Below are 20,734 nucleotides of genomic sequence, written 5' to 3' on the forward strand. Positions count from 1 at the left end.
AATTACAGATGACACATGGTTGGTGACGGTAGATGTAATAAGTCTATATACATCAATACCGCACCATTGTGGATTAGCTGCTGTCAGAAGATTCTTACTGAGAAAGAAGGCATTTAATTTGGCTAAAATTGATGCGATACTACAATTGCTGGAATTAATTTTGACAATTAATTTTTCTCATATGTCCTAGAGGATGCTGGGGTCCACTTCATGACCATGGGGTATAGACGGTTCCGCACGTTAAGACTTTTCAAGGGTGTGAACTGGCTCTTCCCTCTATGCCCCTGCTCCAGACCTCAGTTTTAGAATTGTGCCCAGGCAGACTGGATGCACTCTAGGGGAGCTCTACTGAGCTTCTCTGAAAAGACTTGTTAGGTTTTTTATTTTCCAGGGAGAACTGCTGGCAACAGTCTCCCTGCTTCGTGGGACTGAGGGGGCAGAAGTAGGAACCAACTTCCTGAAGAATTTCATGGCTCTGCTTCTGGCTGACAGGACACCATGAGCTCCTGAAGGGTACTGAACGCTAGCCGTGTCTAGATGCTCACTCCCACAGCACGCCATCACCCCCCTCACAGAGCCAGAAGTCAGGAGACAGGCGAGTAGAAGACGACATCTTCTATCAAGAAAAGTGACGTCTGAGGTACAGCGCGGCTGGCGGAAGCGCAGCGCGCCATTGCTGCCCACACACACACACACAGGCACTGCAGGGTGCACAGGGTGCGGGGGGGGGGGGGGGGGGGCGGCGCCCTGGGCAGCAAAAACACCACTATAAACTGGCAAAAAGGGGGCATAAGATGCCCAGGCACAGCCCTACCCCCGCCAGTATAAATATTATGAAAAGTTTCTGAGGTAAAAACGCGCCATTGTGGGGGCGGAGCTTCTTCCTCAGGCAGACAGCACACTGCTCAGCGCCATTTTCTCTCTCCTAAGGCTGCAGAGACATCGCTGATCCTCCTTCACTTCTGACTACAAGTATCAGGGTGCAAAACAGGGGGGGGCACAAGCGAATGTGGTGCTTTACAAGTGTGTTTTACTGTGTAAAAAGCGCTAAATGTCAGTGGGCATTCTGTGTTCACAGGCATTAGATACTGGCGCTGGGGTTGTGAACTGGCTGCTCCTAAACTGTGTCCCTCTGACAGATTTTACTGTGGGTCTGTCCCCTATAAGTTCCAGTGTGTCTGTGTGTGTGTGTTGTACACGTGTGTAAGACATGTCAGAGGCAGGGAGTTCCTCCCCGGAGGAAACCATTTTAGGGACACAGAAGTGTAATGTGGTGGCGCTGCCAGCACACCAAGAGCCTGCATGGGTGAAAGAAATACGTGATAGTATGCATCATTTCAACAGGAGATTAGATAAGTCTGAATCTCATGCTGAGTGCTGGAGAAAATCTGTGGAGGATGTGATTTTTCAGGGCTCTGTTCTACCATCCGCAGGCGACCCCTCTGGGTCACATAAGAAACCATTTGCGAATATTGTGAATACTGATACCGACACGGACACTGATTCTTGTGTCGACGATAGTGACTCCAGAGAAATAGATCATAAATTGGCAAAAAATATACAATATATGATTGTAGCTATAAGGGAAGTTCTGGAAGTCACGGAAGCCACTCCTGTACCTCAGTAGAAGGCTTATTTTTATCAAGAAAAGAAATCTAAGGTCACTTTCCCTCTTTCCCACGAGCTTAATACTCTCTTTGAAGGGATGTGGGTGAATCCCGAAAAGAAATTTCGTATTCCCAAGAGAATTCAGATAGCTTATCCTTTCCCGGTGGAGGACAGGAAAAAAATGGGAGTCGCCCCTGTGTCAGACAGTGCACTGTCCAGGTTGACAAAGAAGGTAATTCTCCCTGCACCTGGCACGGCTTCACTAAAAGAGTCGGCAGACCGAAAGATGGAAACTACATTGAAATCCATTTATGTTGCCAATGGTACACTGCTCAGGCCCACAATTGCTTGCGCGTGGGTGAGTCGCGCTATTGAAAAATGGTCAGAAAGCGTGTCATCAGAAATTGACACGACTGATAAAGATGAGATACTCCTTAAGTTAGGGAATATCAAAGACGCTGCCGCATACATGCTAGAAGCGATGAAAGATATTGGACTCTTGAGTTCAAAAGCCGCTACCATGGCAGTATCGGCTCGTTGGGCATTGTGGATTCGCCAGTGGAACGCGGATGCGAATTCCAAAAGAAATATGGAGGCTCTCCCATATAAAGGTGAGGCCTTATTTGGCGATGGACTGGATGCGTTGGTCTCGGCGGCTACCGCAGGTATGTCGACATTTTTGCCCTCTGCACCTGCACCGGCAAAAAAGACATATCACCCGCACATGCAGTCCTTTCGGCCTAATAAATACAAACGAGAGGTTCCCTCTTCTTTGCAGGTAGGGGAAGGGGAAAGGGAAAGAAGTCCACAGCGGCTTCAGGTTCCCAGGAGCAGAAATCTACCCCTACTTCTGCCAAATCTTCAGCAGGACGCTGGGGCTCCTTTGCGGGAGGCCGCTCGGGTGGGGGCACGTCTCAAACTGTTCAGCCAAGGTTGGATTCTGTCTGGCCTGGATCCCTGGGTGTTGCAAATAGTGTCCCAGGGATAAAAGCTGGAGTTTCAAGAAGTTCCCCCATGCCGATTTTTCAAATCCACCTTGCCAGCTTCTCTTCCAGAAAGGGAAGCAGTAACATCGGCAATCCAAAAATTATGTCAGAATCAGGTCATAGTCCTGGTACCTTTGTCACAACAAGGGGAGGGGTTTTATTCAAGTCTTTTTGTAGTTTCGAAGCCGGACGGCTCGGTCAGATCGATCCTAAACCTAACAAATCTGAATCTCTACTTGAAAAGATTCAAGTTCAAAATGGAATCACTGAGGGCAGTGATTTCCAGTCTGGAGGAGGGGGACTACATGGTGTCTGTAGATATAAAAGATGCTTACCTGCATGTTCCCATTTATCCTCCTCACCAGGCTTATCTGAGATTCGCGGTTCAGGATTGCCATTACCAATTTCAGACGTTACCTTTCGGTCTCTCCACGGCGCCGAGGGTATTCACAAAGGTGATGGCGGAGATGATGGTTCTCCTGCGTCAAAAAGAAGTCAATATAATTCCTTATCTAGACGATCTCCTGATAAAGGCGAGATCCAGGGAGCAGGTGTTACAAAACATCACACTCTCCCTGTCAATACTCCAACAACACGGTTGGATCATAAATTATCCAAAGTCACAGTTGGAACCGACGACAAGATTGTCTTTTCTCGGGATGATTCTGGACACAGAAGTTCAGAGAGTATTTCTTCCGGTGGAAAAGGCTCTGGAAATCCAGAAAATGGTAAAACAGATATTGAGACCATCAAGTGTGTTGATCCATCAGTGCATTCGGTTGTTGGGGAAGATGGTGGCGGCCTACGAGGCCATACAGTTTGGGAGGTTCCATGCCAGGGTATTCCAGTGGGACCTGTTGGACAAGTGGTCGGGGTCACACCTACACATGCACTGGAAGATAATCCTGTCGTCAAAAGCCAGGATTTCGCTCCTGTGGTGGCTACACAGTTCTCACCAACTAGAGGGACGCAGGTTCGGGATTCAGGACTGGGTCCTGGTAACCACGGATGCAAGTCTCCGAGGCTGGGGAGCTGTCACTCAGGGAGAAAGCTTTCAAGGAAAATGGTCAAGTCAGGAAGCCTGCCTTCACATAAACGTGCTGGAATTGAGAGACATTTACAATGGCCTTCAACAAGCGGACATCTTCTTCAAGATCATTCCGTGCAGATCCAGTCGGACAATGTAACAGCAGTTGCGTACATAAACAGGCAGGGAGGAACGAAAAGCAGAGCAGCAATGGCAGAGGTGACGAAGATCCTCCTCTGGGCAGAATGACATGTAAAGGCTCTGTCGGCAATTTTCATTCCGGGAGTAGACAACTGGGAAGCAGACTTCCTCAGCAGACACGATCTCCATCCAGGAGAGTGGGGCCTCCACCAAGAAGTCTTCGCAGAGGTGACAATTCTTTGGGGAGTTACTCGAGTAGACATGATAGCATCTCGTCTCAACAAGAAGCTTTAGAAATATTGTTCCAGGTCGAGAGACTCTCAAGCAATAGCAGTGGATGCGCTAGTGGCCCAGTGGGTGTTCCGGTCGGTGTATGTCTTCCCTCCACTTCTGCTGATCCCAAAAGTGCTCAGGATCATAAGGAGAACAAGAGTTCGAGCAATCTTCATTGCCCCAGACTGGCCAAGGAGGGCTTGGTACCCAGATCTTCAGGAGTTGCTCATAGAAGATCCTCGGCCTCTTTCTCTTCGCGAGGATCTGCTGCAGCAGGGGCCGTGCATGTATCAAGACTTACCGTGGCTACATTTGACGGCATGGCTGTTGAGCGCCGGATCCTAGCCCGAAAGGGTAATCCCAAGGAAGTCATCCCCACCCTTATTCAGGCCAGGAAAGGAGTAACGTCGAAACATTACCACCGTATTTGGAGAAAATGTGTGTCTTGGTGTGAATCCAAGAAGGCTCCTATGGAAGAGTTTCAGTTGGGACGTTTTCTCCATTTTCTGCAGGCTGGTGTGGAGGTGGACCTCCGATTGGGGTCAATCAAGGTCCAGATTTCGGCCTTGTCAGTGTTCTTCCAAAAACAATTGGCCTCTCTTCCAGAGGTTCAGACCTTCGTGAAAGGGGTTCTGCACATCCAGCCTCCATTTGTGCCTCCAGTGGCACCATGGGACCTTAATGTGGTGTTGCAGTTCCTTCAGTTGGATTGGTTTGAGTCTCTACAAGAGATAGAGTTGAAGTTTCTCACTGGGAAAATGGTGATGCTTTTGGCATTGGCATCCGCACGGCGGGTGTCTGAATTGGGGGCCTTGTCTCACAAGAGCCCTTACCTGATCTTCCATGAAGTTGAGAACTCGTCAACATTTTCTTCCAAAGGTGGTTTCATCTTTCCACATAAACCAACCTATTGTGGTGCCAATAGTTACTGACACGTTCACGGAGTCAAAGTCTCTAGATGTGGTTAGGGCTTTGAAGATTTATGTCGCTAGAACAGCTCGAATACGGAAAACAGAGTCTTTGTTTATCCTGTATGCTCCCAACAAGATTGGGTGTCCTGCTTCTAAGCAGACTATTGCGCGTTGGATAAGAGGTATGATTCAGCACGCTTATACTACGGCTGGATTGCCGTTACCGACGTCGGTGAAGGCCCATTCCACTAGGAAGGTGGGCTCATCCTGGGCGGCTGCCCGGGTAATCTCGGCATTGGAACTTTGCCGAGCAGCTACTTGGTCAGGGTCAAACACATTTGCAAAATTCTACAAGTTTGACACCTTGGCCGATGAAGACCTCAAGTTCGGTCAATCAGGTGCTGCAGAGTCATCCGCACTCTCCCGCCCGTACTGGAGCTTTGGTATAAACCCCATGGTCATGAAGTGGACCCCAGCATCCTCTAGGACGTATGAGAAAACAGGATTTTGATACCTACTGGTAAATCCTTTTCTCCTAGTCCGTAGAGGATGCTGGGCCCCCGTCCCAGGGCGTACTTTACCTGCAGTTTTTGTTATTAGAGTTACACAAGTTGTGTTATATTAGTTTCAGCATGTTGCTGTAATTGATTCATGCCTGTTGGCGTGTGTTATATTGAATGCCATGTTGTGCGGCATGGTTGAGGTGTGAGCTGGTATGTATCTCACCACTAGTTTAAATTAAATCCTTTCCTCGAAATGTCCGTCTCCCTGGGCACAGTTCCTATAACTGAGGTCTGGATGAGGGGCATAGAGGGAGGAGCCAGTTCACACCCATTGAAAAGTCTTAAGAGTGCCCATGGCTCCTGCGGAACCGTCTATACCCCATGGTCATGAAGTGGACCCCAGCATCCTCTACAGACTAGGAGAAAAGGATTTACCGGTAGTTATCAAAATCCTGTTTTTTCTTTATGACAAGCAATTTTATATGCAAATACAGGGGTGTGTGATGGGTTCCTCTGTGGCTCCAGTGTACGCAAATATAGTAATGTTCGGGGTAGAAGAGGATCTGTTTTACAGTAATCCTCTGTTTTCCTCCCAAGCACTTATTTAACAGGTATATAGATGATTTAATGTGGAAAGGCAACCATACAGTACTGGAAAATATGATTATTGGGCACAATGCCACAGAGGGACCCATCAAGTTCACCTATAGTATGAACCAAGATGTCATCAATTTCAAGGACGTTCAAATTCAGATTAGGGATTCTGTTCTGACTACCACAGTGTTTGCTAAACCAACAGACAAACAACAGCTATTACATGCTAGAAGCTGCCATACTAAATCTATGATGAGAGGACTCCCTTACTCTCAGATGATCAGGATTAGACGCATAAATAGCAACAGGGAGACAGCTGAACAACAGATAGATTCCCTCATTGACAAGCTGGTAGACAGAGGTTACTCTTTAAGAACATTAAAATGCTCTAAAAATAGAGTGATGGCCTTAGATAGGGAGACATTACTTACTACTAATAAAAAAAAATAGGGTTGACAAACCAGTTTTACCATGGGTTAACAAATTTAATGTTAGATCTACACACATTAACACTATATCTAAAAAGCATTGGCCTATTATTGTCTCTGATAATAATTTGAATTTGGGAGACACCAAATTAATGCCTTGTTATTCCCGAGGTCAGGACCTACGTGATTTATTGGTGAAAACGGATGTAGCAAAATTGAAGAGAGAACCCTTAGGTAAAAAGTCATTTTTACCAATTACTGTGAAGTTGGGTATTATTAAATGTTCATGTGTTACGTGCCAGTATCTTCTTACAGGTGATTTTTTGATCACCCTCATACTGGGCAAAAAATCCCCATCAAACATCAGTTGACATGTAATTCTAACTTTGTAATTTATCAAATTGTTTGGCCATGTGGCTTGAGCTACATTGGCAAAACTGAGCGAAAATTCAAAGAAAGAATGTCTGCTCACAGGTCAGCCATCCGCAATGCTTTGGACACGGGAGATAGTGAACAGCCCTTTGCCCGGCATTTTGTTCATTTGAAACATCCACTACACAGTATTAGGTACAGGATGATAGACTGTGTTCCTGTAGATATGAGAGGAGGCAATAGAGGCGCTAAATTGCTACAGTTAGAAACCAAATGGATTCTGCGCCTGGGGGTAATACACCCCAAAGGATTAAACGAATCAGTCTCATATTCATGCTTTTTAAAGTGAAACAACTAGTGATATCCTTTAGATGAGATTTCAAATAGTAAGATACATATTTATTAGTTATTGCATGGGCAGCATTGATAGGGTAATGTTTATATATATTATGGCCTTAAGGGTTTGAAACAGCCCGCACAGTGTTTTAAAGACAACTATGTATCTGTTAAGTATCTTGCATTACATTGTTTCAGCCAGTGCTATGATTTACTGCACAGAGTTTTTGTTGTCATGGTGATGGGTGTTGTTACACGGCGCCGTCGATTGACGATGACGTCACGGCCTGTGCGGCTCGGCGGGTGAGCGGTCCCGGGACGAGCTGGCGGGAATGCACGAGGTTATACTATAAAAGGTATGTACATTGTTTTAATTTTGTAATAAAGCCTGACGACAGTAGGTGTGTCTACTGAAACGTTGCAAAGTATAAGCTTGCATCATGCGGATTATTCAAGTCTGGAGTGCCGCATCTTTGTCCTATGTGTGTGTGTGTGTGTATATATATATATATATATATATATATATATTTCTCCAACAGGGTCCACAGGATAACATTGGGATATGATGAAGCGACAGCGGATTTGTACCAGTCGGTCAAAACTTTTCGGCCTCCCAGCATGCAACGGGCCCATCCACATATCCCAGCATCCTGGCTCAGGAAAATCAGTTTTTTGTTTGGTGCGGCAGGAGCCGAACCATGGTCAGAGGGCTGCTGGTTTTTAGCAGCCATAAGCTTTCTTATTTTATTTTTATAGTCTTACAATTTTTTCTTGAGTGATCTTTCTAAAAAGTGTCTTATACGTACCTTAGAAAGAGTCGCTCCAACAACTCTCTGCCGGGTCGCGACAACGCTTACCCACGAGTACAGTGCTGTTTCGGCGAGCGTCTGTGTCGGATATACTAGCAGGTCCAGCAGATGTTACCAGGCTGTGGCCGGAGCACGGGGAGAAGGTAAGGCATCAGTTCCGCTTAGAAGAGGAATACGGACACAGCCGCACTGTTTTGGGAGGAGACCATCATTGCCACCTCGGGTGCACCAGCGCTAGGCCTTAGGGATCATAAGTTCCAGGAATAGTATAAGGCCGCGATCCCTAGGGTTGATGTCAGCAGTGGGGTGTCAAACGCTCTCCCGATCGCCCCTCCCCCCAGTTCATGACCAGTTTCCTCCGAGTCTCCCGCCATTAACTGTTTTCCCGCTTTCGTCTCAGACGCTGTATACAAAAGGGACCCAGTCACAGCATAGGTGGCTGTGTGACTGGTGCATCTGTATTCACTGAGTGTCTGTGTTCACTATAGGTTCATGGTGCGGCAGTGTGCCTAGTAGCGTCTGGATCCACTCATCGTTCGCAAACATATTGATGGGTCCTGGAAGCGGGGTGAGTCTCCCTGTATCCCTCTCTACTGAGTACGGGTAATACAGCACTAAGTCTCTATCTACCTTTTGAGTACGAATAGTTAGATAAGTGCCTATTGCATATGAGTCTGTATACTATTACTTTGGTTTCTTTCGCTATGCGTCTGAATACAGTAGATCTGTTTAAACATAATATGTTCTCCTACAGACTTGAAATGTAGTTGAAGATGTGCTCATATTGCTTATTACACTAATGTATAACATGTGACTGACTGCTAGTGTGATTGCTGACTTTACTATATATTCTGTCAGTTTTTTTCTATTCCGATCCTCAATGCTGGTGCATGGGTAGGGTCGGATTGTATGTCACTTTAAAAAGCTTAAAGTGATTACAGTCACAAATTGTGTAGTACATTGTGGAAGTGTTGATTATTTATCATGTCTAAGAACAGCAAAGGTGAGGAAGATACACTCACAGCAACACCAGCACTCATATCATGTTTGTCTTGCAAAGCTGTGTTAACCTCTCAGGATCTGGTTCAGGATGGTTTGTGTGCAAATTGTTTAGCTTTCACCAGGGTCTCTTGAAAAATACAAGGCAGATTCAGGTGCAGATTGATCCACCTTGGGCTATGTCTGCACAGACATTATCCAGTATAGCGGAACGGATAATTCATCGATTAACCCTTACATGCAGCTTCCCACCTGTGGTTTATCACTTCCAGCAGCAGCCTCTCAAAAGAAACAGGCTGATAAGCCAGTGGTAAGTAAATCTTCATCCTCACAGGCTACACGTTTCAGATGAGGATTCATCGGAGGATGAAAGCTCAATAAATTCTACTTCGGCATACGAAAAGGAGGAGGAAGGTCTCAGCTCAGTGGATATAGCCAAGTTAAAGTAATGAAGGCCATTTTATCCTTAGAGGATTCAGCAGAGCCTGTGTTAAAAAACAAGACACCTGTGTTTAAACGTCCCAAAACAGTTAAGACTGAGTTTCCGGGGTCAGATCAGCTGACGGAAATCATGGAAGAGGTTTGGGCTACGCCCAATAAGAAGTTTAGAATTTTAAGGAATGGAATTCCAATTATCCTCTTCCAGCTGGGGATTGTTTAAAAATGGAGGTGGCTCCTAAAGTAGATACACATGTGATTCGATTAGTGCGAAAATCTACATTACATTTGCCTTCAACATCATTAAATGATGTCACGGATAGGAGAGTGGATGGTTTTTAAAAACTATTTTTTCCCTGTCTGGGGCAGTCATAAGGCCAGCCATGGTTTCAGCTTGGATGGTAAAGGCAGTGGCTGCCTGGTCTGATGCATTGGAGGGGGATTTTTCAATCGTATCTAGAGAGCAAAAATCCCATATAGCACATATGAAACAGGCTGCAATGTTCTTGGAAGAAGCAGCATTGGATATGGGTACTATTGCCTCCAGAGCATCAGCTTCAACAATAGCTGCTCGCAGAGCAGTTTGGCTATGTACGTGGAAAGCGGGTTCAGAATCTAAGAAGGTTTTGGAACGTTTGCCTTTTTCTGGAGATATTCTTTTTTGTAAAGAATTGACAGATATTTTGGAGTCAGAAGCATACTCTAAAAAGGTAAAGTTTCCTTCCACATACAATTTCAAACCTAAAGTTCCAGCTTTTCGGCCCTTTCGTTCTCAAAGAAAAGCTAAAGGAAAAACGGATGGCTGGCAGTTCCAATACAACAAGTCTGGTAAGACTAAAAAGCATTGGGCTACCAGAGGGCCATTTGGTAAAACAGATAATAAGCCATCAGCCTGATGGTGCGGGCCTCCAACTGGGGGATCCCAGGGTGGGAGCCCGACTTCTTCAGTTTGCACAGATCTGGCAGCAGTCTACAATAGATGCCTGGGTACAGGAAGCGGTATCTCTAGGTTATGCTTTTGCCTTCAAGAAGCACCATCCTCGAAGGTTTTTTGTACCAGCCCGTCTCGGGTGGAGAAAAAGGCAAGGGCTTTGCAAGAGGCAGTTCAGAAATTGCTTCAGTCAGGAGTAGTCATTTCAGTTCCTCCTGCACAACGAGGACAGGGTTTTTACTCCAAATGGGTCATTCCGGCCCATTCTCAATCTCTAAGTGCTGAACAAATACATTTGGGTACCTCGGTTTCATATGGAGACTTTACGTTCCATAATTTCGGCCATGGAGCCAGGGGATTATATGGTATACCTGGATATCCAGGATTCTTACCTACATGTTCCTATAGCACTGTCCCATCAGTATTCTCAGGTTCGCTATCCTCCAACAGCATTTTCAGTTCCAGGTCATACCTTTTGGGTCAGCCACAGCCCCCAGAGTATTTACCAAAATGATGGTGGTAATGGCAGCTTATCTCTGCCAGCAGGGGATAAGAGATTTTCCATACCTCGACAATCTTTTAATACTGGCACAGTCACAGGAATTGCTCCTATGTCATCTGCAACAGACAATAACGTGTCTACAAAGGCACGGGCGGCTCATAAATTGGGCAAAAATCGTCTCTGGTTCCGTCACAGCGGATGACTCACTTGGGGGGCTGTACTGGATTCAAGCCTTCAGAGAGTAATTTTACCTCTGAATAAGATATCCAAGGTTCGATCAAGGATTCAGGAGTTGCTATACAGTTAAAAGGTATCCATTCACGCAGCAATGCGTGTGATGGGATTGATGGTGTCAACGTTCGACATGGTGGAGTATGCACAGTTCCACTCGAGGCCTCTGCAGCATCTGATTCTTGCCAAATGGAATGGGTTGCATCAGGCAATAAAAACGCAGACTATGGTTCTTACGATAGAAGTAAGAAGGTCATTAGGCTGGTGGCTACAGACATCCCATCTGAACAAGGGGAGACCCTTTTGGATATCAGATTGGGAAATTCTGACAATGGATGCCAGTCTCCAGGGCTGGAGAGCAGTGTCAGGAAGGTTGTGTTTCCAGGGGCAATTGACCAAGGAAGAAGGTTGCCTGCCAATAAATATATTGGAACTTCGGGCAATATACATGGCATTGATTCAGGCAAAGGACATTGTTCGGGGGAAAACCAGTTCAGATCCGCTCGGACAATGCAACGGCAGTAGCGTACCTCAACCATCACGGAGGAACTCTCAGCCGAAAAGCGATGAAGAAGCTAAGTCACATAATAAAGTGGGCTGAACTTCATCATCCAGCTTTGTCCACAGTATTCATTCTGGGAGTCCTAAACTGGGAAGCGGATTTTCGCAGTCGACAAGCCATTCGGGCAAGTGAATGGGCTCTACACCCGGAGGTCTTCCAGACTCTAGTAGACAAGTGGGGGTTGCCAGAGATAGATCTCATGGCGTCCCGTCAGAACAACAAAGTTCTCGCATACGGGACAAGAGCAAAGGATCCCAGAGCGATCTTTGTGGATGTACTGTCGGTGAGATGGGACTTTCATCTGGCTTATGCGTTTCCTCCAATCACCCTATTACTCAGGGTGGTGAGAAAGATAAAGCAAGGAAAGGGTGCCGTTATACTATTAGCTCCGGCTTGGCCCAGAAGACATTAGGTACACAGATCTGCAGAGAATGTCGATGGGATGCTCCACTGCTGCTCCCTCAACGTCCAGATCTACTGATGCAGGGTCCTTGTTATCACAGACATCTGGATCGACTGTCTTTGACGGCGTGGCTCTTGAAACCTTTATCCTGAAGTCATGAGGATTCTCACAACAGGTAATTCAAACAATGCTCAGAGCAAGGAAACCTTCCTCAGCTCGCATTTCTCACCGAATATGGCAAACCTATATTCATTGGTGCAGTGAACGGAAAATGGACCCTAGGTCTTTCAGAGTTTACAGGGTCTTACCATTCCTTAAGGCAGGAATGGATAAAAGTTTGAAGGTGGCTTCCTTGAGAGTGCAAGTGTCAGCATTGACTGTATGGTTCCAAAAGAAAATTGCCAACTTAAAGGATGTGCATACTTTTTTCCAGGGAATACTGCGCATTCAACCTCCTTTTGTTCCTCCTACAGTGCCTTGGGACTTAAATTTAGCCCTAAAGGCCCTTCATGTTGCCCCATTTGAACGACTTAATAAAGTGGATTTTAAATGGTTGACAGCTAAAGTTGTCCTTCTACTTGCCATGGCATCAGCTAGAAGAGTCTCAGATTTAGGGGCATTGTCATGTCGTTCCCCATTTCTGATTTTTTATCCAGATAAAACAGTTCTCAGAACTAGATCTGGGTACCTTCCGGAGGTGGTGTCTAAATTCCACCTTAGCGTAGAAATTGCAGTCCCGGCTTTCCAGGTACCGAGCCTTTCTTCAGGAGATGCATCGCTGGACGTGGTCCGTGCCTTAAGGATCTACGTGGATCATACCAGTGCCATCAGAAAGACAGATTCGCTCTTCATTCTCTACGGATGGCCTGCTGATAAGCAGACACTGGCAAGGTGGCTTTGGATGACGATTATAGAAGCATATTCTCAAGCTGATCTCCCTGTTCCGGCTAATGTCTCTGCTCACTCTACTCGTAAGGTAGGTCCATTATGGGCAGCACAATGTGGTGCTTCAGCAGAAAAGATATGTAATGCAGCCACATGGTCTTCCAATAACACATTCATTAGATACCTTTGTCTCTCATGACGCTGAATTCGGGCGAAGGATTCTCCTGTCCAATCAGGAGCATCCCCACCACTAAATTGCTTTGGGAAATCCCAATGTTATCCTGTGGATAATCTGTGGACCCTGCCGGAGAAATCTACGTTATGGTAAGAACTTACCGTTGATAACGGTATTCCTCCTAAGTCCACAGTTTCCACAGGGATCCCACACTGACGCACCTGATTTGAGGATCCTTTTACTCACTAACCTCTTCCTTCTTGTACGGAAGGGTGTGTATGTGTGTTCTTCTCGCCTGATTAGGGCTATCTATGATGCTCCTGCCTTGAGCTTTGAGAATACAACTGATTTGCCTGAGCCAGGAGGCGGGAATATATGGATGGGCCCGTTGCATGCTGGGAGGCCGAAAAGCTTTGACCGATTGGTACAAATCCGCTGTCGTTTCATCATATCCCAGTGTTATCCTGTGGAACCTGTGGACTTAAGAGAAATACCGTTATCAACGGTAAGTTCTTACCACAACACATATATAATAGGATTTTAATTACATACCGGTAAATCCTTTTCTCATAGTCTGTAGATGATGCTAGGGTCCATTTTAGTACCATGGGGTATAGACTGTTCCGCAGGAGCCTTCGGCTTTTTAACACTTTTCAACAGTGTGAACTGTCTTCTCCCTCTATGCCCCTCCTCCAGACCTCAGTATAGGAACTGTGCCCGAGGAGACGGACAACTTCGAGAGAAGAATTTACATTAAACTAGTGGCGAGATTCACACCAGCTCACACCTTACAAAACATGCCGCCTAACATGGGCTTCAACATAACCCATGCTAACGTGCATGCATAACATAACAGCAACTGCTGTAAAACATCTTAACACATGAGAACCTGTGTAAAAAGACAAAACGTAATTTGCAGGAAAAATGAGCACTGGGCGGGCGCCCAGCATCCTCTACGGACTACGAGAACAGGATTTACCGGTAGGTAATTAAAATCCTATTTTCTCTTACGTCCTAGAGGATGCTGGGGTCCATTTTAGTACCATGGGGATGTGCCAAAGCTCCCAGTACGGGCGGGAAAGTGCTAATGTTCCTGCAGAACTGACTGACCAAACTGAAGGTTGTCAGCAGCCAAGGTGTCAAACCTGTAAAACTTAGCAAACGCGTTTGCCCCTGACCAAGTAGCTGCTCTGCAAATTTGCAACAACGAGACACCCCGGGCAGCCGCCCAGGAAGAACCCACTTTCCTTGCAGAGTGGGCCCTTACCGAACTCTGTAACTGCAATCCTGCCGTGGAATAAGCGTGCTGAATGGTACCTCTGATCCAGTGCACAATAGTCTGCTTAGAAGCAGGACCCCCAATCTTGTTGGGGTCACAGAGGACAAACAAAGATTCTGTTTTCTTTATCCGAGCCGTTCTTGTAACATAAGTCCTCAACGCTCTGACGACATCCAAGGACTTTGAAACGGCTGAGGTGTCAGAAGCCACTGGCACCACCACAGGTTGGTTGATATGGAAAAAAGACAAAACCTTTGGAAGAAAATGCTGACGCGTCCGCAGTTCAGCTCTATCTTCATGAAAAATCAAATAAGGACTCTTGTGTGACAGAGCCCCTAATTCAGACACTCGTCTGCCTAAGGCCAAGGCCAACAGCATGACCACTTTCCAAGTGAGAAACTTCAACTCTACCTCTTGTAGAGGCTCAAACCAGTCCGATTTAAGGAACTGCAACACCACATTAAGATGCCATGGCGCCGCAGGAGGCACAAAGGGAGGTTGGATGCACAGAACCCCCTTCACGAACGTCTGGACCTCAGGAAGGGAAGCCAACTGTTTCTGAAAGAAACTGGACAAGGCTGACATTTGGACCTTGATAGACAGAAATAGACAGAAATAGGAAAAGACATCCTAATTTAAACTCCAGCGCAGGAGACTTCTTGGATTCACACCAAGATACATATTTTCTCCAAATACGATGGTAATGTTTGGACGTTACCCCTTTCCTGGCCAGAAAAAGTGTCGGAATGACTTCATTGGGAATACCCTTACGGGCTAGGATCTGGCGCTCAACAGCCATGCCGTCAAACGCAGCCACGGTAAGTCTTGATAAACAAACGGCCCCTGCTGAAGCAGGTCCTCGCGAGGAGGAAGAGGCTGAGGATCTTCCAGTAATAACCCCTGAAGATCTGGATACCAAGCCCTCCTTGGCCAGTCTGGAGCAATGAGAATAGCTTGAACCCTTGTTCTTCTGATGATCTTGAGAATTTTTTTTGGTATTAGTGGAAGTGGAGGGAACAGATACACCAACTGAAACATCCACTGGGTCACCAGTGCATCCATTGCTATTGCTTGTGGGTCTCTAGACCTGGAACAATATTTCTGAAGCTTCTTGTTGAGACGTGATGCCATCATATCTACTTGAGGAATGCTCCAACGATCTGCTACCTCTACAAAGACTTCTGGGTGGAGGCCCCATTCTCCTGGATGGAGATCGTGTCTGCTGAGGAAGTCTGCTTCCCAGTTGTCCACTCCCGGAATGAAAATTGCCGACAGAGCTTTTGCATGTCTTTCTGCCCAGAGAAGTATCTTTGTCACCTCTGCCATTGCCGCTCTGTTTTTTCGTTCCGCCCTTGCGGTTTATGTAAGCTACTGCCATTACATTGTCTGACTGGATCTGTATGGGACGACCTTGAAGAAGGTGTGCCGCTTGATGAAGGCTGTTGTACACAGCTCTCAATTCCAGAATGTTTATGTGAAGGAGTAATTCTTGACTTGACCATCGTCCTTGGAAGCTTTCCCCTTGCGTGACTGCTGGGTGGTCTTCAGTATGCCGGCTGTCGGGATCCCGGCACACAGTATACCGGTGCTGGAATCCCGACAGCCGGCATACCGACACTTATTCTCCCTCGTGGGGGTCCACGACCCCCCTGGAGGGAGAACAAAATAGCGTGGCGCGCGTAGCGCGCCACCGTGCCCGCTGCGTGGTGAGCGCAGCGAGCCCACAAGGGGCTCATTTGCGCTCGCCACACTGTCGGTAAGCCGGCGGTCGGGCTCCCGGCGCCGGTATGCTGGTCGCCGGGAGCCCGACCGCCGGCATACCATACCACACCCTGACTGCTCCCCAACCTCGGAGGCTTGCATCTGTGGTCACCAGGATCCAAGTCTGAATCCCGAACCTGCGTCCCTCCAGGAGGTGAGAACTTTGAAGCCACCACAAGAGTGAAATACTGGCTTTTGTTGATAGGATTATCCTCCGGTGTATGTGTAGGTACGATCCGGACCACTTGCCCAGTAGGTCCCATTGGAACACCCTGGCGTGGAATCGGCCAAATTGTTGAGCCTCGTAGGCCGCTACCATCTTCCCCAGCAGGTGGATGCACTGATGAATCGATACGCGTGCTGGTTTTAAAACTTGTTTGACCATCCTCTGGATCTCCAGAGCCTTTTCCACCGGTAGGAATACTTTCTGTACTTCCGTGTTCAATATCATTCCCAGAAATGATTACCTCATTGTGGGTTCCAATTGTGATTTTGGAAGGTTTATGATCCAACCGTGCTGTTGAAGCACCGTCAGGGAAAGTGCAATGTTCTGCACTAGTTTCTCCCTGGATCTCGCTTTTATGAGGAGATCGTCCAAGTATGGGATGACTTTGGTGGTCATTCAGAGTTGTTCGCTAGCTGGTTTCGGTTGCTGCGCAGCGATCAGGAAAAAAATTGCACTTCTGCGCATGCGGCGCAATGCGCATGCGCGACGTACGTTCACAAAAGCCAAAGTAGTTTCACACAAGGTCGAGCGACGCTTTTCAGTCGCACTGCTCGCCGCAGAGTGATTGACAGGAAGTGGGTGTTTCTGGGAGGTAACTGACCGTTTTCGGGGAGTGTGTGGAAAAATGCAGGCGTGCCTGGGGAAACGCAGGCGTGGCGGGCCAAACGCAGGACGTGTTCGTGACGTCAAAACAGGAACTAAACAGTCTGAAGTGAACGCAAGCTAGGAGTAGGTCTGGAGCTGCTCAGAAACTGCACAATCATTTATTGTAGCAGCGCTGCGATCCTTTCGTTCGCACTTCTGCTAAGCTAAGATACACTCCCAGAGGGCGGCGGCTTAGCGTTTGCATGGCTGCTAAAAGCAGCTAGCGAGTGAACAACTCGGAATGAGGGCCTTTGACTCCTTTCTTGCGAAGAAGAACCATCATCTCCGCCATCACTTTGGTGAATATTCTCAGAGCCGTGGAGAGCCCGAAAGGCAGTCCTGCACCGCAAACCTCAGGTATGGCTGATGCGGCGGGTAGATGGGAACATGTAAATAAGCATCTTTGATGTCCATCGATACCAGAAAATTCCTTTTCCTCCAAGCTGGAGATCACCGCTCTCAGGGATTCCATCTTGAATTTGAACCTTTTCAAATAAAGGTTCAGAGTCTATAGGTTTAAAATCGGTCTGACCGAGCCATACGGTTTCGGAACTACAAACAGGCTTGAATAAAACCTTTTTTCCTGTTGTGACACAGGAACTAAGGAAATTACGTTGTCTTGACATAATTTCTGTATTGCGTTTAGCACTTTTGCTCTGTCCTGAACAGAAGCTGTTAAGGCTGATTTGAAAAATCGACATGGGGGAAGGTCCTGAAATTCCAATTTGTACCCTTGGGATACTATCTGCAATACCCAAGGATCCAGATCTGAGTGAACCCAGACCTGGATGAAAGACAGTAGACGTGCCCCCACCCGATCGTACTCCCGCAGGGGAGCCACAGCGTCATGCTGAGGTTTTAGCAGAAGTAGCTGTTGACTTCTGCTCCTGTGAGCCTGATGGTGTTGTAGATTTTTTACCTCTTCCTCGCCCTCTTCATGCGAAGAAGGGGGTACCCTTTGCCTTTTTGGACTTGTTGGGCCGAAAGGATTGCATCGCATGAGAATGAAATCCTTTCCTAGGTGGAGCAGCTGCGGAAGGCAGAAATGCTGACTTGCCTGATGTAGTTGTTGAAATCATGGCATCCAGCTTGTCTCCAAAGAGGGCTTCTCCATTGTAAGGAAGCGCCTCAATATTCTTTTTTGATTCAGCATCAGCATTCCATTGGCGGATCCACAGCACCCTGCGGGCTGAAATCGCCACAGCGGAGGATCTTGGAACTCAGCAACCCAATATCCTTCATAGCTTCCACTAAGTAATCTGCAGCATCTTTGATATGGCCGAGAGTTAGGACTATTTATGTTAACAAGCAAATTGACAGACCATTTTTCCACAGCGTTACCTACTCACACACAAGCAATGGTGGGGGCCTGAGCACCGTTCCATTAGCCGTATATATGGATTTTAGGGTTGTTTCTAATTTACGGTCAGCTGGATCTTTTCAGGAGGCTGAACCAGGGGCAGGCAAAACTATTTTCTTAGACAGCCGAGAAACTGAGGTGTCTATCATTGGGGGTGTCTCCCATTTGTGCCTGTCTTTCTCAGGTAAAGGGTACGCTACACGTATCCTTCTGGGAAGGGTAAATTTCTTCTCAGGGTTAGCCCAGGATTCTTCAAAGAACGCATTCAAATCGTTTGAAGGAGGAAAAGTCACAAGCTGTTTTTTATTTAATTTAAAATAATCCTTTTCCTCTGGGACCAGTGTTGTTTCAGGAAACTTCAACACTTCCTTTACAGCAACTATCATACATTGTATGCTTTTGGCTAATTTGGGGTCTACCCCTCTCAAATCCCCAGTGTCGACGTCAGAGTCGGAATCTGTGTCTGTGTCCCCTTGCATTATCTGGGCCAGAGACCTTTTCTGGGAACTGGATGGGACCCGAGTGGATGATATGGAGGGGTCAGTAAATAGTGCATCCTCCACAGACTGCCTCCAATATTTAGTCTGTTGTTCAGACTCAGAGAATTTCTTTGCAAGCATTGGCATATTGGCCCTCATTCCGAGTTGTCCGCTCGCTAGCTGCTGTTAGCAGCCGTGCAAACGCTAAGCCGCCGCCTTCTGGGAGTGTATCTTAGCTTAGCAGAAGTGCGAACGAAAGGATCACAGTGTGGCTACAAAATATTTTTCTCTATCGTCCTAGTGGATGCTGGGGTTCCTGAAAGGACCATGGGGAATAGCGGCTCCGCAGGAGACAGGGCACAAAAAGTAAAGCTTTAGGATCAGGTGGTGTGCACTGGCTCCTCCCCCTATGACCCTCCTCCAAGCCAGTTAGATTTTGTGCCCGGCCGAGAAGGGTGCAATCTAGGTGGCTCTCCTAAAGAGCTGCTTAGGAAAGTTTAGCTTAGGTTTTTTATTTTACAGTGAGTCCTGCTGGCAACAGGATCACTGCAACGAGGGACTTAGGGGAGAAGAAGTGAACTCACCTGCGTGCAGGATGGATTGGCTTCTTGGCTACTGGACATCAGCTCCAGAGGGACGATCACAGGTACAGCCTGGATGGTCACCGGAGCCTTGCCGCCGGCCCCCTTGCAGATGCTGAAGTAAGAAGAGGTCCAGAATCGGCGGCAGAAGACTCCTCAGTCTTCTAAAGGTAGCGCACAGCACTGCAGCTGTGCGCCATTTTCCTCTCAGCACACTTCACACGGCAGTCACTGAGGGTGCAGGGCGCTGGGAGGGGGGCGCCCTGGGAGGCAAATGAATACCTATTTTGGCTAAAAATACCTCACATATAGCCTCCGGAGGCTATATGGAGATATTTAACCCCTGCCAGAATCCGTTAAGAGCGGGAGACGAGGCCGCCGAAAAAGGGGCGGGGCCTATCTCCTCAGCACACAGCGCCATTTTCCCTCACAGAAAGGCTGGAGGGAAGGCTCCCAGGCTCTCCCCTGCACTGCACTACAGAAACAGGGTTAAAACAGAGAGGGGGGGCACTAATTTGGCGATATGCTTATATATATATATTAAGATGCTATAAGGGAAAACACTTATATAAGGTTGTCCCTATATAATTATAGCGTTTTTGGTGTGTGCTGGCAAACTCTCCCTCTGTCTCTCCAAAGGGCTAGTGGGTCCTGTCCTCTATCAGAGCATTCCCTGTGTGTGTGCTGTGTGTCGGTACGTGTGTGTCGACAGGTAGGAGGACGATGTTGGTGAGGAGGCGGAGCAAATTGCCTGTAATGGTGATGTCACTCTCTAGGGAGTCGACACCGGAATGGATGGCTTATTTAGGAAATTACGTGATAATGTCAACACGCTGCAAGGTCGGTTGACGACATGAGACGGCCGACAAACAATTAGTACGGTCCAGACGTCTCAAAAACACCGTCAAGGGTTTTAAAACGCCCGTTTACTTTAGTCGGTCGACACAGACACAGACAGGGACACTGAATCCAGTGTCGACGGTGAATAAACAAACGTATTCCTTATTAGGGCCACACGTTAAAGGCAATGAAGGAGGTGTTACGTATTTCTGATACTACAAGTACCACAAAAGAGGGTATTATGTGGGATGTGAAAAAACTACCATAGTTTTTCCTGAATCAGATAAATTAAATAAAGTGTGTGATGATGCGTGGGTTCCCCCCGATAGAAAATTATGGGCGGTATACCCTTTCCCGCCAGAAGTTAGGGCGCGTTGGGAAACACCCCTTAAGGTGGATAAGGCGCTCACACGCTTATCAAAACAAGTGGCGGTACCGTCTATAGATAG

At 47.1% G+C, this 20,734-nt stretch overlaps 1 protein-coding gene across 6 annotated transcripts in view; it reads right to left on the reverse strand.

Moving 5' to 3' along the window:
• Positions 1 to 20,734, reverse strand: part of LRRC49 (leucine rich repeat containing 49) — a 394,882-nt gene that overhangs the window by 327,205 nt on the left and 46,943 nt on the right. The gene's annotated exons all lie outside the window — the stretch shown is intronic.

Source organism: Pseudophryne corroboree, chromosome 6 (genome assembly GCF_028390025.1).
Source record: "Pseudophryne corroboree isolate aPseCor3 chromosome 6, aPseCor3.hap2, whole genome shotgun sequence".
Lineage (NCBI taxonomy): Eukaryota > Metazoa > Chordata > Amphibia > Anura > Myobatrachidae > Pseudophryne > Pseudophryne corroboree.